At 39.4% G+C, this 18,459-nt stretch overlaps 1 protein-coding gene across 2 annotated transcripts in view; it reads left to right on the top strand.

Moving 5' to 3' along the window:
• The window catches only part of crp (transcription factor cropped), a 216,983-nt gene that overhangs the window by 8,597 nt on the left and 189,927 nt on the right, over nucleotides 1-18,459 (top strand). Inside the window, exon 1 of one of the 2 annotated variants that reach the window (XM_076522973.1) lies at nucleotides 15,213-15,367. The exons of the other annotated variant lie outside the window; for it this stretch is intronic. The gene's annotated coding sequence lies outside the window, so the exon portion shown is untranslated. Of the gene's footprint in view, nucleotides 1-15,212; nucleotides 15,368-18,459 lie in introns of those variants that run through there. 2 annotated transcript variants of the gene reach the window in all.

Below are 18,459 nucleotides of genomic sequence, written 5' to 3'. Positions count from 1 at the left end.
ACTGTTACGCAAAGTGCCGCGCGTATCGCGGACGACTGATAAGACGCGCGCGAATCGGTGCGAACGTTCTTTTTTTCTCGCGTTCGCGGTTAATTATAGAACCGGGCGAAGCAAGATAACGGATTTAATTGGCTCGCCTCTGATATCTGCGCTCGCAGAAATCGGATTCGACCGAAATTTCATTTAATCGAGTAGACCGTGTCCACGCCCACGCACGCGGAAAATCCGTCTCCGCGGTAACTGGACTCGAGAATACGCGTAACAATATTTACACGGCGAAATTATTTCCGTCTCGCGTCGAACGGCCGTGCTGTTACACGCGAAACATCGGCTATAAATAATATAATATAATTATATATTATTATATATTACTATATATTACTATATATACAATTATATATTATATATATATATATATATATATATATATATATATATATATATTATTATATAATTATATTAATATATAATATAATTATAATAATATAATTCCGACGGACGATTTCTTTTCGAAATAGGGAATTTTTATTGTGCGTAGATTCGCGGCGAGTCAACGCGCGCATCGCGGACGCATTAAATCCGCAATTGAATTACCGTTGTAGCGTATTGTTATTGTTAACGCGATAACTACTATATTTATAGAGCATATAGGTGCTCGCGTATCGATTGCCAAGGCGGCTTCGTCGTGAACAATATAATGCATTCTACGGATTGCACCGGCCGACGACACACAATAACATCGTGTCGTGCGGCGTCACGACGTCACAGCGTCATAGCGTCAAAGCGTCACGTCGTTGCACTGCAAAATCTCGGCACTTGGCCGGCATCGTCTAGGAATGGACTTAACACTTGCTGCAACTGTATACATTTTCAAATCTCGTTATTCGCTATACTCGCGTGCAGCGCAAGGGTTAAGTCGGCCGTGCAACGCTTGAGTCGTAGCGCGGCCACGCCGTTCGACGCCTGAAAACATGCTAACGATTTATTTAACCCTTGGGGGAACTATTTATTTATTAAAAAACTATTTATAACTTGCTGAGAGCTAACTCGTAAGCAGCGCAGTAACGCTGGATCTTTGATTATCTCGATTTTCATCTTGATGCATCAAAACCAAAACAGTTTAAATTGTTAACTTCTATAAATATTTTATTCTTTTTTCTTAAGTTCTCCGTTCATTATGTACAAATATATGTTCATGTTGAGAGCGACTGTGTAAATATTACTAATAAAATATTGTTCATTTTCGAAAATAAAGCCGTCTCTTCGACCCAATATTTCATCAGCGCCACTTATTCTGTGTTCGACGACTATACCGGTCATCGCTTGATTATCGCGACACACACTGGCGGGCGCTTTGCGAAGAGATAGCCACAGTTAACTGGTTAAAAAACTAGGATTTTCGTTATCTTTTTTTGCCATTACGATAGAAAAATTCAAGAAAAGTATTTTAGTCATTGTACGGCAAACCAGTCCCGGCGCTAACGCATCAGCTAAACAAATTCAAATCGTTTACTCCAGTTCACGAGTCGTGAGAACAAATCGTAGTTGCACTTTGAAAGGCATTGCGAACACTTTAATCCGTCACCGTACGCGCAAGGAATGCTAACAAAGAAAGCTCGAATTGAAACGAAGACAGGTTTTATCGTCGCGTGACTTGAAAATTGTCCGCAACGAGACTTCTAGAGGCACCGTAGAGGTTTTCCAAGAGCATTTTTCAACGAAATCGAATTCAGCTTCGAAACGTTATCGTTGTCCTGGTTTTTCGCGGACGAACGAGGCTGCGAAAATATGCCGGATAAAGTCGCGGGACGGCCTTCGGTTTCGCAGCTCGCCGGCAGATAACAATGGTCTCTCTGTTGACCTCTTACAACCGGCGAACTCGCAGCGCACACGCGTGCACGAACGCGTGCGAATATTGCTCATGGATGAAGACCAAGGGACCCGACTTCAGACAAGAATAATGCCTCTGTCTCACGCTAGTCACCGTCTTGGTTTCTTCCCGAAGAATGTTCGTCCGACGAACCAGAGCGTTTGTCACCAACGATTCTTTTTCTGGCCAATATCTCTCGGGTTAAGGCCGATTTGTATCATTCGTCCAGACACGAAATGTTTTACGGAACGGTTCGGTTCGGACCGCAATGCATCTAGTATTTATATTCATGTTGTTTAGAGTTTACGGGTCACTGGTGGTCGATGGTTAACACGTTCCCTGCCAGACCGTTTTTTGAAGACTTTCCGTTCAAGCCGCGTGGGGCGTATGCGCCCCACGCTTTACATTTGTATTATTTTGTTTCTGGCGTATGCTTTACAATAATTAAAATAGTGCAAAAATCATAATTATCAAGGAAAGGTTGTATAGTTTAACATGCATAACACAGCAAACCAATAAATTTATTTTTCTAGGAATTACTTTAACAAATACCTGGCTGATCATTATTATGCCAAGCGAGTTGCATCCTCACATATAATTTTTTTTATCATGCCTATATTAGTTTAAAATATAACATTTTAGTTAAATTCAAGTTTGTATGCGATTACAAAGGGATGTTACGATGAACTTTGTTAAAACATGGCAAACATAAGTGTGGTTTATCCACACAACTATCGCAGAATGTTACAACTTTTACAGTACTATAGAACTATAAATCAATCCCAGCTTCAGTGAAGCAGTAAGTATTGTGACAACGACACGCGAATAAATGACTGATCGGAATAAGAGAAATGCAGTTAAAACAAGTTACAGTAAAGAAAAATTGCCCATCACGCCGCGTGGGGTGTATACGCCCCACGATTAAATGAGGGCATCAGCAATAGTATTAAGATGTCCATAATTGACTGCATAATGAATTTTTAAAAAATTCTTCATTTTACAATGATAATACCAAATGGCTTGAACGGAAAGTTCAGCGTGGGGCGTATACGCCCCACGCGGCAGGGAACGTGTTAACTTTTCTGCGGCGGATTTTACCGAGCATTCATGTCAGTCACGACTAGATCCATTCGAATCTTTACGATTCATTTTCATTTGTATTGGGTTGGTAACTAAGTAATTAATAATAATAATAATAATAATAATAATAAATAACGCTCTCGCGGTTATGTCATCGTTGGCTTTATTCGCGACCTATTGCAGCCTACAGCAATGTCTCCCTTACTGACGCTCGGATTGTCCACAGAAATGGACAATTCGGGAAGAGGAGATACCGAGCCTTGCAGTTCGTTTTTATATTATATTATCAAAACTCCTCGTTGATACTGAAGCTAATATCCTTTTATTGGTTTCAATATTAACACTATGCCGTTCGGTGGCACCACGCTGGTGCCATTTTAACCCTTTGCACTCGAAGCCGTTTTAACTGTAAATCTGAAATTATTTTTCTCACTTACAGTATTTTCATTTTATACGACAAAGTGCATTTTACGCGCGCGAAATCGAGTCTTACGACCTGCACAACGGTTACACTTTTAATAATTTTGTAAATCTAAACTTTTTTCGTTAACGTAAAAATGATCTTAGAACGTGATACGACAATTCTTAGCGGCGCCTCGGAGTCACCACTCGAGCGCAAAGGGTTAAAAAACTGAAATAACATTTGAACTGTATTTCTTGGGTGTTAAAAAGCAGCGAACTAACTATAATATATAACATAAATATAGTATATAACAATAATAACAACAATATAATATATAATATAGTATATAACAATAATAATAACAATATAATATATAATATAGTATATAACAATAATAATAACAATATAATATATAATATAGTATATAACAATAATAATAACAATATAATATATAATATAACTAACTATAGCTACAGCATTGTGCTTATTTAACTAAGAATTAGGTACGAAAATTCTTGGATGACATATCTTAGTTTTAGGAATTTATATTACCGCCATCTTCGAAATTTTTTTTAAACAAACGAATCATATCTAAGATCTGAGGACGGCATAGTGTTAATAGTTAATAATTACATATGACTGCCACGAGAGAGAGAGAGAGAGAGAGATTAGAGATTCCAACGATCCGCCCAGCAGAGAGCTCCGGCTTCGGAGACCTCGTTAAAAAGACTTTCGTTTCCGGAATCGGTTTGAACGAGCGGTTTGAACACGTGCTTGGCAAAAATCTCCCGAAAGTCGATGGTTCCTCGGAGATCTGGTCCGAAGCCTTCCTCTCTCCCTAGTTCGATAACTAAGGAGGCTAACAAAGGAGAACCGGACTTTTCAGGTACCAACTACCTGGACGGGGCGACTACCTTAAGTCTCGAGGAGGGAAAAAAAAAGGAACAAGACACATACAACGCCCAGAGTTCCCCTTTGTTCCCTGACTTGTTTTGGCCGCCTCGCTCCAGCATTTTGAAATCGCGATTTCGAACAAGCCTTTCGAACGCGGGAAAAGGTACCGTTCTCGCTGTTTTTCGGAGAAACGGATCTCACCGAAGATCCTTCGCGCTCGCTCGTCTCCTGGCTTTTCGAATGCTTTCTTTGTTCGCCGAATTCTCCTAAAGTTCTCTACCGTGAACTTCGAGTATTTTCAAGGTCGCTATTTTTCCGCGTTAGACGCAGATCTGCTTTTCTTTTTGGCAAGTCGGCGCGGACCGAGCGTCCCTTGAATCGCGTGTCGAGAATCGGGCGAGGCGTAAATTCCTGGGAAAAATAGAAGAACAACGGCAGGACAGCGAATAAGAGAGCCAAGGACATTCTTACAACCTGACTTGCCCGACACCGCACCGCTCCGCTTCGTTTTGCGTCGCTCAGGTGTGCCGAGGTTCCGCCGGTTGTGTTGTGTTGCGTCGCGTCGCGTCGCGTTGTGTCATTGGCGGTCGAAATCCGACAGCAGCTGGTCGGTCGACTCGCATCGTTTCACGCGTCAGGGCGCACTCGCATTCCGATCGTCGCAAATATAGTATAAGTTGTCATTGTTTTCGTCGCAGGTGTTGCGCCGGGCGCGGCATACGCGCCACATGTCAAAACTCGCGCGCGCCGAGGCGACGATCGTTCTTCGTATTCTACGTTCCCCCGTGTTGGCGCGTTCGATTCATTTCTTGCGTAAATTAGCTTACGTTTAGTTGGAAGCGCAGATAACGGGGCAGCGATAACGTACAGCGGGCAACGAAAGTATTCGAACACTGGTCTAACTTTGACTTCTACGACATATATGTATATATATATAAAGGAAATAATAGATTTTTCATAAATTTAGTAATATTTATATTGTACAATATAATTTCCGTCGTTATGTCCTCTTGCCAGCGTGATGGCAATTTGTGAGCAACATTTTTCAAAAATATATGTCTCACATGAATATGTGCATATCTATTGAAATTTGCAATGACATTATCAGACAGAACTTTCCGGTAGACCTACAATATAATTATATATATATATATATATACCTATAATATAATAATATAATATAATAATATAATATAATAATATAATATAATAATATAATATAATAATATATATAATAATATATTTAATAATATAATATAATAATATGTATATATATTATTATATTATAGGTCTATCGGAAAGTTCTGTCTGATAATGTCATTGCAAATTTCAATAGATATGCACATATTCATGTGAGACATATTTGAAAATTGCCATCACGCTGGCAAGAGGTCATAAGTAACGACGGAAATTTATTGTACAATAAATATTACTAAATTTATGAAAAATCTATTATTTCCTTTCATTTCTTAAACGGACAGAACTTTCCGGTAGACCTAATTAATATATATATATATATAATATAAATATATATTAAATATAAAAATATATATAAATAAGTATACATTGAAGGGAAAAATTTTTTTACGGTATATTAACACATTCGGTGCCCACAATCGGCCACTAAAATCCCTACAGAATCGAAGCAATTTAATTAATCGAATCGAAAGTAGAAAGTTAAAATTTATCATAGTGGATGATATTAGAAATCCTTCGCATCCGAAACATTCTAATCAAATACAGTTTGTTGGAATATATTACAATGCAAATGAATTTTCAATTGGTCAAAAATTATTGTCGCCCATATTTGACCGACGTGGCGCTGAACGTGTTGTAGTAGGGTATATAAATATCAAAATAGAACACACTTTCGATCGAACATTGAATTTTCACACCGCCTAAGCATTCGAACGCCTTATAAAATTAAGTTTGAAAGTTGTACAAATAAATTCTTTTTAAAATTTGTATTACCAAGTTTTATACCTCTGTTGTTTAACAATATATTTTTCTTTTTTTTTTTTAATTATGTCGGCAACGTTTTATACTTGTATTTTGATATTTATATACTTTACTTTGATATACCGTAAAGGATCTTTTCCCTTCAATGTACAGTGACTCGCATTAATATTCGGTCACGATATTGTTAGAAGAATTATTGCTCCTTTTCATTGTTTATGATAGTTATCATTGAATCAGTTGTTTTCTCATATAATAAAGCACTTCTTAAAGTAAGTGGAAACATAAATTTTGTTTATTTATTGCAGATGTTATTTTGTATAATAAGCGATAAACAAGATCGTGACATAATTTAACGTCGCAAAAATATTCGGACAGCGAACGAATTGCATTAATTTTATATAGAATGAAAATCTTTTCGATCGTGTTATCATAATATTAATATTTTGTCGATTGACCCTTTTGTTTTATTACTTCGTGTAATCGCTTGGGCATGTTACAGATGGTTTTATTTAAATAACCCGGCGAAATCCGTTTCCATTCGTCTAACAAACGTTGTTTTATTTCTGTTGTTGTCTTTGTAGATGTACGAATTTTGCGGCCCAATTGATCCCATAAATTTTCAATCGGATTTAAATCAGGCGATTGAGGAGGAGGATGCAGTACTTTTGGACAATTGTATAATAAATATTCCTGTACAATTCTGACCTTGCGTTTAGGATCATTGCCCTGGTAAAACTTAAAACTGTACGCATACCCATATCTATAACACTTGCAATCAAATTTTTTATCTAAAATGTCCAAATACTTCATTTTGTCATAAATCGATAATTTTTCACTCCTACCACCGTGTTTCACTGTCGGTCTACTAATACTAATATTTCGTATCGATTCCTGTCGGTCGATGGGGCAATTAGGGTGGATTCCCTCTGCGATCAAACTTTGTCGGTTATGTATCTCGTAAGCGCATTATTGTTTTCGCGGTAGGCCGGTCGGGCATGAGCTGGACCTTGCTACGATCTTGTCAACATCGAAAGCGCCGGAGGCATCAAAGAGCGAATGACATTTGTACACAGTGCTTGAATAGTGTCTATTACTCTCGACATACATGTATAATCTCGTCAGCGGTCCCAAGCGTCGTAACGGTAACGCGACGGCACGGCCACGGCGTGTCCACGAGAATGATCCGCGAGAAGAGCTTTCTCACGCTCGCGTTTGATCGCGCCCGATCGTGCCTCCTCTAGAATAAATTTCCTCGACTTGCGCTGTTTAGAATGAAAGCGGCGATTGCGTATATTTCGTGTTCGCTAATTGGCTCTACTCGTAATAATAACAATAATAGCAACAACAATAATAATAATAGCAACAATAATAATATCAATAATAATAGCAACAACAATAATAACAATAATAATAACAATAATAATAGCAACAACAATAATAACAATAATAATAGCAACAATAACAACAATAATAATAGCAACAACAATAATAACAACAACAACAATAACAACAACAACAATAATAAGGACGACAATAATAACGACAACAATAATAAGGACAATAATAATAATAATAACGACAATAATAATGACAATGACAATAACGACAATAATAATAACAACAACAACGATAATAATAATAATGTTTATTCGTTTAACCGGACGAATACTCCGGTTCTACAAAACAAGAATACAACAACAATCGAACAACAATGAAAACAAAGAAGAAAATGGAAAAAAGGAATCACTGTAACCAGACTGCGGATTTTACGTATTTACGACAAACATGGGCGTGCAAAATTCAAAACATATTTGCATATTTTCTATGTTAGAAATAATAGAGAATAAGAATGCGCGAGTAGAATATTTAGTTAAGTTTTCGTTTAAATATAAGTAACAATGTAAAAGTTACTTCGAGTCTCAGAATCTTATAAACAAAAATCAGCTGAGCCCGAAACGACGCTGCTCCGGGGTTAATATCCCGAGCCATGTCAAAATAGAATCGTAGTTGTGTTCGTAAACGGACATAGGTATATTCGCGTACGCACACGCGCACGCGCACACACATGTGGCGTGAGATGAAACTAATAAACTCATCTTGTACACTTTCTATCAAGAAAATCTGGCATCTACGATACGAATTCTAAATCACTGGCAAGCTATTAATATCGCCGAGACGTTGTTTAGCGGTAGGAAAGTAAACTTCGCGAGCAACTTCTAGTCAATTTCACGAGAACTCTTGTTAATAATGATTTATTAATTATTATTGAATAATATTTAATAATAATATTTATTAAATATTATTGAATAATAATATTTATTAAATATTATTGAATAATGATTTTTTCTTTCTTTTTTTCGGGGGAGGGGAGGGGGGTTGAGATTCAACGAAGCCATCCCCCTCTCGGAGGACGGGTTCCGTCATCCGGTTTGGATTTAGTAGAAATATCTGCGAGACGATAAAATGAAGAATCTGCGAATAATTAAACGAAGTTAATTGGGTAGCGTTTCGGGGATACAAAGACCCGCGAAAACGAAGAAGAGAGAAGAAGGAGGAAGATGAGAGAGGGACACACGAGAAAAACGAAATAGAAGAGTCACGTAGACAGACACTCGATGTGGCGCCCGCTGGCCTGCGCCTTACGTCACACAGCTAAATATATGCCTGGCTGTTCCCAATCTCATTCCCATTCTCGTTCCTCGTCTCGTACTCCCATCCTGTGCGCGAGCTAACGCACAGCCGGGCGAAGGCATCTTTACACTGCCAAAGACATCCGCGAAATTGGCCTCAGTCTCTTTTCTCCTTCTTCTTCTTCTTCTTCTTCTTCTTCTTCTTCTTCTTCTTCTTCTTCTTCTTCTTTGACTTCTTAAATGGGATCTTCTACCGTAGGACGCGTTTTGACTGGTATTTTTTTTGGGGGGGGGGGGCATTTTTTAATTAGAAAACTATGCAGTTCGATATTATTTACAAACTTTTAGAAAGAAAATTAAACATAATTATTGATAGTACAGAGTATGCAATCGCGTATCAAAAAGATAGTTCCACGACTCTCGTCGTTCTCGCTGTCCGAATAAAAAAAATTATGTCGATTCATAAACTGCGAACTATTATCTAAAATGTAACGTACGGGTTTTCGAAAATTTTAACCTTTAGCGCTTTTGGAGCGGAGCGCCTGAAATAAGGGAAGTCTTATTTTCAGCGGAAAAGATTACGCGTCCTTGCGCATGCATTTGATTTTATTGATTTTATAAATATACATTTTCCTATTGTAGATAAAAGATAAATTTTCAATTTTGTAATTCACCATGGTGCGATATCTTTGGTAACAATCTCCCATGCGCATTCTGGGTTTACTTGGACAAGTGTCGCGGTATTCGCTTTGCCAAATAGAGTTACTAGATATTTCTTTCAAGTTTAGAACATTTTCTGCGTAATCGTTGGTTTCCTTTATAATTTCATTCACCGATTCGTCCGTGAAAAATTATTTAAAATATCGTATCGGCTGTTCGATGTTTGTAGGAACTTGTGGTCCAACGACCTGCGGCAATACACTAAAAGGTATTCTATCTGGAATATGTAATTCTTCCGTAACATCGCGCCGTTCGTCCAAGTCTTGTAACGAATCTTCGCTTTCGCTTTCAATAATTCTCATTCTTCGTCTCTTTGGTAGTATAATTTCGCTACTGCTACTCGAAGCGTCAGAATCGTAACCAACATTGTCTTCCGCAATGTCTTTTAACTCTTCAAAATCAAGTACGTCTTCGGTATCGCTCGGCTCTAAATTCTCGTCGTAATATTTATTTTTCTCCGTGTTGCTAACCATAGAAAAGGTCAAAAAACGGTTTAATCGTAATGGCACAGACTTAGCACGTTTTAACTACAGATAACAATTGCTAACGCCGACGATAACGTATGCTAAAAACATTTGGCTCCGCAGCGGAGCCTTCGGAGTTACGGAACTAATGACAAATGTCTCCGTAGCGGAGCCTTCGGAGTGCTAAGGGTTAAAACCCCTATGATCACACCGGGACGCTCGGGTCCAGTTCGGTTTACAAACAACTGTCGCTCAAATACTGGCAATACTATCGAGAGCCAACAATTCGAGAATTCAATTTGAATATCCTAGAATATCATTATCAGAACAAATGACAAATGTCTCCGTAGCGGAGCCTTCGGAGCGCTAAGAGTTAATAATTGTTGAAACGACCGCAGTTTGAAGAAAGAACAGCTGTTTTTGTCCCAAAAAGGCAACTTCAGATGCCCATAAAAGAATATGCAAAAAATCGCACGCTACATTGTATATAATACTCTGAGCAGAATATCTCAAAAAATTTGAAGCTAATCGGACGTATAGTTTCGGAGATAGAAGTTTTAGGATCATCTTTCTCTCCAATGAAAAGTCAGATTTTTTAAACTTTACCTTTAGTCGCTGAACATTCGCATTTCGAAAGATCGTCTTGGCGTAGCGTTCTGCACACTTCAAAGTTTAAGAAAATAATAAAAAATCGATTATCTTTAACCGTTAGAATGGCGTCGTCCGTCCCGCCCTAATCTCTGGTCGCTGTCCGCGTGTAATCCGGCCGACCCATCGACGAAAATCCGCTTCCACCGCACGATGCTCCTGACTTTTAAATTCACGGTCATATCGAACTCGGAACAAATACTCGTGGAACACCAGAGCTTCTTCGAATAACCGTGAACGTGCATAGAAAGCGGACTCCGCGCCGTGGCGCGCAGCGCAGAGCGAGCGGCCGCGGCTGTGAAAGCGTCGCGAACGGGGACGATGGCGTCTTTCGTGGATTTTTGTCAAGTCCGAAGTAACCAGGAACAAGCGAGTCGAGCCAAACCGGACGAAGAATCTAGCAAAAGAAAAGGTCGAGGGTAGCGCAGTTCGTTTCTGGTTTTGTTCTTGATCCTGTTAACATCTGTCGCGGACAGCGCCGTTTCAGAAAAATTCCACGCGCAGCTGCCGCTGGCAGCAATCTTTCCGCTTATTCGCTCCTATTTTTTCCCTCTGAAAGCGCGTCGCTGTTCGAACGCCTTTGTAACCATTCGAGGTCGAAGGTATCGAGACTAAATGACCAATCTTCGACGTAATACGCCCTTCTGATCCGGGGAAACCGATTGTTCCGCGGCCCTATCCGTTTCAACGTCGATGTTCTTTCGGAAATTTCTATCGCGAAAATTCCTGTTTCCATGGCAATTTTCAATTGGGTCTGGATAATTGAGGAGGTTGAGTAGGAAAAGCCTCGAAGCTGTACACAGCTAGCTGCGAATTCGCTTTCTGCGACGTAAATTGTCTTAGCGCTGTTTCAGGGTTCAATGTTGTAGTATAGTGCGTCGTTGAATTCGTCTCGGCACCAGCTAGAATATTACAAAATCAAAAATATGTACATATTACTATGAAATAAAGAATAGAAATGACTTCAACTATTTTACAGAAAAATGAAAAAACGCTCCGATACGAAAGAACGCTCTAATACCGCGAACGTGCGTTTGTTAAAATACACGCGCACGTCGAAGGTCTGAGCTTTCGCGAAAAAAAACCGAAAGCTGGCACTTTTTTTAGTTTAGTTAGTTAGCAACCTCTTAATATGTGTACATTAACTTTATATTATTCGTACATTAATCGAAATATCGTCAATATCGTCATTAAATAACACGTTATTTTATTTTATAATTACTTGAAGCGAGCATTATTTCTTTTCGGCCGATTTGAAACGAAGAAACAACGAAATAATTTATCGTTTCGAATCGCTTTATCTCGAATGAATCGATATTATCGTTATTTTTAAATAGCAGTGCCGGATTTCTTATTTTTATTTCAAATAAAATTTCTCCACCCCTTCTCGCCGTTTTCACCTCTCGTTCTCTGGCGAAAAAAAAGAAATCGAAAAAATGTGGCCAAGTTCTTCTACGATTCATTGATAACTCGCGCACTACGACGCGTTCCGTTTCGCTTCGCATTGCAAAATCGCTCGGATGCGGACGATTCGCAGCAGCCAGCTGTTTCCGCGAAACGCTGAAACCACCGTCCTCCGACTCCGCTTCTCCTCCACAGTCGCGAGATCCGCGAGAAAAAAGCAAGAGACGAAAAGGAAGGAGTCGCGCCTAGACGGCGATTCATTCGTAATTATGAATCGCCGCGCCTAGAGACTGCCGCGATTACGAATTCGCTCAAGTTCTCGCGAACTTTGACCTATTCCTATCGCCTCGAGCAACGCACCATCGAGCCGTGCATTTCGATTCGCGAGAAGCGATCCAGAGGATCAAGTAAGTCGGTCCGAGCTTCCACCGTGTGTCAACGATCCGTAACCCGATCGAATTTTCTTTGGCAGGACGTGGCGCGGTGTTCGATGACTGGCTCGGATGGAGGCAATCGATCGCGCGTGATAGAAGTATTAGTTCAATTTCATTTATTTAGCATAAACGGGCCAGATACACTTTCCATTTTTCTAGAAATATTCAACGTAATAATAATTTCGTTTCATTCATTTATTCGCGAAAAAAGACACTTTGGTAAGAGAGAAGGTGATATGTAGGGAAAAACAAAACGAAATAAAATGTATACTATAGTATAGTATAGTAGTAACTATAAATTTATACTATACTATATTAAAGAAAATATTATCGCTTGTAAACGTTAGTAATGCGATTATTGTAAAACACGTTGCGTATAGAGAAAACGAGAAACACAGTGACGAGTAGACAGCGGATTTTACGCATTTGCTGCAAACATCGATAAGAGAAATACGGAATAGTGAAGATATTTGGAAGAATTAACCCTTAGGGGACCAAAACTATTTATTTCCAGTCTACACACTGCCAAGTCCGGACTGTTTTTCAGACGAGGAGAAATTTTTTACTGAAAATTTTTGTATCGAATATAGAGAAGAGATATTCAATTTTTAAAATAAAACTTCGTTGATATATTTTCATCGAAACAATCGTGCCTATTCTTCCAATGTTTCCTGCCAGATTTTACGGTTTTAGTGATTTCTGCCGCGTGTACGGCGGCATTGGACCGTTAAGGGTTCGAGAACACTGTTTACATTATTTTCAATTGCATAAAACTGTTATTAATCCTCCGAGTACCGCAGCAGAGAGAATCCTGTCGGAGTCACTTCTGACTAACATAGATACTTCACTGCGAAGATGCGGTGGGGACGGTAAGGCGATCGTCATTTTTCACCTCGCACAAATAGCTCTTCACTGTGCGTGCAATCGTTTCCGAAACGACGCGGCACAACTACAGTAATGTCTCCCTTACTGACGCTCAGATTGTCCACGAAAATGGAGAATTTGGGAAGAGGAGCCTTGCGAATTCGAGCCTTGCGACTCGTTTTTATAGTTACCGATCGTCAACGATTATAAAAACATAGTGCAAAGCCGGAATAATCGTATCTCCTGTTCCCAAATTGTCCATTTTTCTGCACAATCTATTACTGTACAGTAATGTCTCCCTTACTGACGCCCAGATTGTCCACTAAAATGGAGAATTTGGGAAGAGGAGCCTTGCGACTCGTTTTTATAGTTACCGATTGTCAACGAATATAAAAATATAGTGCAAAGCCGGAATAATCGTATCTCCTGTTCCCAAATTGTCCATTTTTCTGCACGATCTATTACTGTACAGTAATGTCTCCTTTATTGACGCCCAGATTGTCCACTAAAATGGAGAATTTGGGAAGAGGAGCCTTGCGACTTGTTTTTTTAGTTACCGATTGTCAACGAATATAAAAATATAGTGCAAAGCCGGAATAATCGTGTCTCCTGTTCCCAAATTGTGCATATCTCTGCACAATCTATTACTGTACAGTAATGTCTTCCTTACTGACGCCCAGATTGTCCACTAAAATGGAGAATTTGGGAAGAGGAGCCTTGCGACTTGTTTTTTTAGTTACCGATTGTCAACGAATATAAAAATATAGTGCAAAGCCGGAATAATCGTGTCTCCTGTTCCCAAATTGTCCATATCTCTGCACAATCTATTACTGTACAGTAATGTATCCCTTACTGACGCTCAGATTGTCCACTAAAATGGATAATTTGGGAAGAGGAGATACGATTGTTCGATACTTGCGGCACGTTTTTATAATTGTGGACAATTTACAACTATAACAATAAACCGCAAGGCTCGAATAATCGTATCTCCTCTTCCCAAATTGTCCATTTTTGTGCGCAATCCGGGCGTCAATTAGAGAGACATTACTGTAGTGACCAATGACTTCGTCATAGTATGTACTCGGAGGGTTGGAACATGAAATACGTTTTCATTTAGCTCTAGTTCCATACAATTGTTGAACAAAACGTTCATTTCGCATAAAGATCCGCAGTGTGACGAGGCGCGAAAACGCCGCGGGCTTTCGTAAAAGATCGTGGATCGTTCGAATTAAAACATTGCCGGATTGCAACTGTTGTTCGCGATCGCGCAAAGTCTGGGGGGAGGATTATTGCTCGAGGGAGACTCTCGAAAGTTTGCGACCGCGGACGAAATTCCGGAAGCGTTCGACGCCTATCGTTGTGTGGCCGGTGAACCGTTCCTAGGCTCTCTCGCTCTTTTCTCGCGGCTCTTTTTCAGTAGTTTTTGTTCCCAGGAGAACTGGCAAGACTTAGTTTCCGGTGCGGTGGTTTCCTAGTTGCTCGCAGCTGATAGGCGAGCAGAGATAGCGAAGCTCGTGCGAAGGCACCGGTAACAACCAGCTGAGTGGCGCCAGCCGTCAGCTGTTGGTGACTCACGCGAGCCGAACCGAGCCGAGCCGAGCCGAGCCGAACCGAGCCGGGGCACACAGCGCTCTCGCGTCGCTCACAGACGCACACCTACGCGATATAGCACGCGTGCGCGATATGGTAGCGATAATAGTGTGCCGCGCGGACACCAACACATATCGAGGAATCGCGACGTGGCATAGAGATTCGTCCGACCCTCCTTCCTCCCTCTCTATTCCTCCATCTTTATCTCCCCCCTTCGTCTCCTTCTCTCTCTCTCTCTCTCGCTCGGTTCCTTCTGTTTGTCCGTCGCTGTAACAGTGTACGACTCGCCGTGTGTATCGCCCACGCTTTTTCACATGTGCCACGTACGTACGCCGCGTGACGAGGTTCGCACGCCTTTGCGAAGTTACCTGCAACCATCGCCAAGACTTCACTGGGAATCCACCGTGGTATGCATCCCGACTTTGTTCCATTTTCTCTCGAACCCCATCAGGCCTCTAACGATCCCAAACGCGTGCGATCGCGACTTCCCTCGTTGGTTAATTGTTGGTTAATTATCGACAGGAAAATTAGCGAAATTTCAAATACGGATGAGAGAGAGAGAGAGAGAGAGAGAGAGAGAGAGAGGCAGAGATTTCGGGTCAGAAACGAACCAGCAAACGGATAACATTGTTAGACATTTACAGTGCTCTATAATTTCGCTATAAAATCTATGCATTTCATACTTAATTACCTAACGGTATACAGGAAAAGGAAATGATTGAAAGATCAGTTTTTTTTACTATAAAAATGCATAGTGTCAATAAGGTTCTCCTATTAGTTAATATTATAATATTATAATATTAGTATATTAATTAGTATATAATATTATAATATTAGTATATTAATTAGTATATAATATTATAATATTAGTTAATATCCTTTAGTTTTAATTTGTTTAAAAAGTTCATTTCTTCCCCCATTCATCGATGGATCGCGTTGAATGGGACATCCGTATTAATCTTTTCAGTATCGTTCTCTTATTCGTTGTAAAAGTACGCATAATATTATATACTAATTTTAAATTACATAAATCTTTTTACACCTTTGGATGATATCACGTTTTTTCGTATTTTGCGACAAAGAGTAATGCTTTCGATAAAAAGAAACCGTACAAAATTGAGCAAAATTTCTGAACGAAAGTATCTCTTCGTTTATTCTGCGTGTTCCCATTCGTAAACTTCACTTCAACATCAAATATTTAACTCGTCTAATTACTACAATAAATAAAGACACGATCGAATGCAATAAGTAGAAACTCGATCAAAACTAACTGTCTACAACGTCACGAGAAACAAAGGAATGAAAAATAGTACTTTCGAGCATAAAAGAAATTAATTATTATATATATATTATTATTATTATTATTATTATTATTATTATATTATTATTATTATATATTATTATTATTATTATTATTATAAATTATTATTAAATTAATTATTATATTATTATATATTAACTAACAGCGACTTCGAATTAGGTGCGATTGGATGCGCATAATAGACTCATAAAACGAGCATACTTTTTATTATAGAAGGATTCACAATGTCGAGACAACGATTTGTCCCATTCATGGTAGTTCTCGGCGACTGTCCTAGCCAAAAAACGAGCATCGGAAGCTCTTTTTCAGGCTGCACCGACGATCTCCTCTGCAGTTCGAGATTCCGTTCCGATTATCGCGAACGGGGCCGCTTCTGAATATTTCGCACCGATTAACGGTCCGGCTCGTTAACCAGAGATTATGTTTACCCCTGTGAAAGGGGAATGTATCGGGACCACGATGAAAAGGAGGAAGGCAGCTCTACCAGCCACCTACTTAGACGACCTACTTCCGCGGTTCTGATTCGAGCTCTCAGCGGGTATCCAACAAGCTGACGTCACAGTCGACCATCCGGTCGTTGGCGTACCAGCTGATCCAATGTATCCGTTCGACGAGAGAATGCCATGTGGAATTCCATTAGACCACGTGGTCCTTATCCGATACTCTCTGGGATACTCCGAGAGCAAGCCGGTCCAATAGCTTCGAATTCTCGGAACGTTTGTAGCCAACCAAGCCCTACGCGCTTCCCGAGAATTTCGTTCCGAGTAGGCTATTTAGACTCTCTGCCGGTTTCCTCTCGAAAATTTCTATTTCTACCCTCGCGAGTAGAGGGGGCGAGTAGAACCCCGACTCGCAGGATGGAGACGTAGTCTTTGACACGCTACAGACCTGCCTGACAGTAACAGCGACCGATGCGCATTGTCTCGGAAAAGCGAGAGAAGAACGAATTTGTTTTAGATTCTTTTATTCATTTATTTATTCATGGGAAAATCCATTAGAGTACGTACCAGACACGTTCGCGGACGTGAATGCTACACCGTTCATTTTCATTGCGATGCAAAATGCTGCAACATTCAAATTGATAAGCCACAATGTCGAGCATTTATTATGCACTTTATTGTCATTTATTATGTACTTTAACGTAATGATTTAACACTAAACCTACCACGGTCAAAATGACCGTTTTTTTAATTTTACGATACTACAAACTTTGGAGACTTCTTCGTGGAAAATGATTGAATAAATTATATTATTGAAACAAGTCTCATAATTGAAACTTTACAAAATCCAAATGAATTCTATCTTTTCAATCTTATGAGTCAATGCATGTTAATCATCGTTACAGGTCGGTTGGTTTAGTGTTAAGAATAAATCGTCTGTCTATTTTTGCAGCTCGTTCATATTTGCACTGTTCGCAAACGTGTTATACCAACAAAGATGTTAGAAAGTTTCTATTATAAAACTTGCTACGATAATACAATATGTTCAAGCATCTCCCACGAAAAAGTGTCGAAAATTTTTCGAATCGTAAAATACGGAACCGATCATTGTTGATCGTGGTAGATTATTCAGCTAATAAATACGGCCGTTTTAACACATTCGGTGCCCACAATCGACCACTAAAATTCCTACAAAATCGAAGCAATCTAATTAATCGAATCGAAACTAGAAAGTTAAAATTTATCATAGTGGATGATATTAGAACTCCTTCGCATCCGAGACATTCTAGTCAAATTCAGTTTGTTCGAATATATTACAATGAAAGTGAATTTTCAATTGGTCAAAAATTAGTGTCGCCCATATTTGAACGACGTGGCGCTGAACGTGTTAACGGACGACGAGACAAATTGTTGGCTCGTCGCGTGAAACTGGTACAAATAGATCAACGATCGTGGATCCGAAAATTGAGCAATATTCGGTCGCGTGAATCGTAAATATTGGGTTGGCAACTAAGTAATTGCCGATTTCAGTTATAGATGTCTCTCACTCCCATTTTTATGATGCCCGTAAATGTTATATTATAAAATTATTATTATTATTATGTTATTTTTTGTAATCCGTGAATGTTAGCAACTGGACAAATTGAATGCAACGGTCAAGGAAAAGCGACCACAATGCTATAGTTAGCTTGCTGACTTTTTTAACACCCAAGAAATATAGTTCAAATGTTATTTCAGT

The sequence above is a fragment of the Megalopta genalis genome, chromosome 6 (assembly GCF_051020955.1).
Source record: "Megalopta genalis isolate 19385.01 chromosome 6, iyMegGena1_principal, whole genome shotgun sequence".
In the NCBI taxonomy this organism is placed as follows: domain Eukaryota; kingdom Metazoa; phylum Arthropoda; class Insecta; order Hymenoptera; family Halictidae; genus Megalopta; species Megalopta genalis.
The sequence above is the reverse complement of the archived record's forward strand: the minus strand, read 5'-3'. Positions and strand labels throughout refer to the sequence as shown.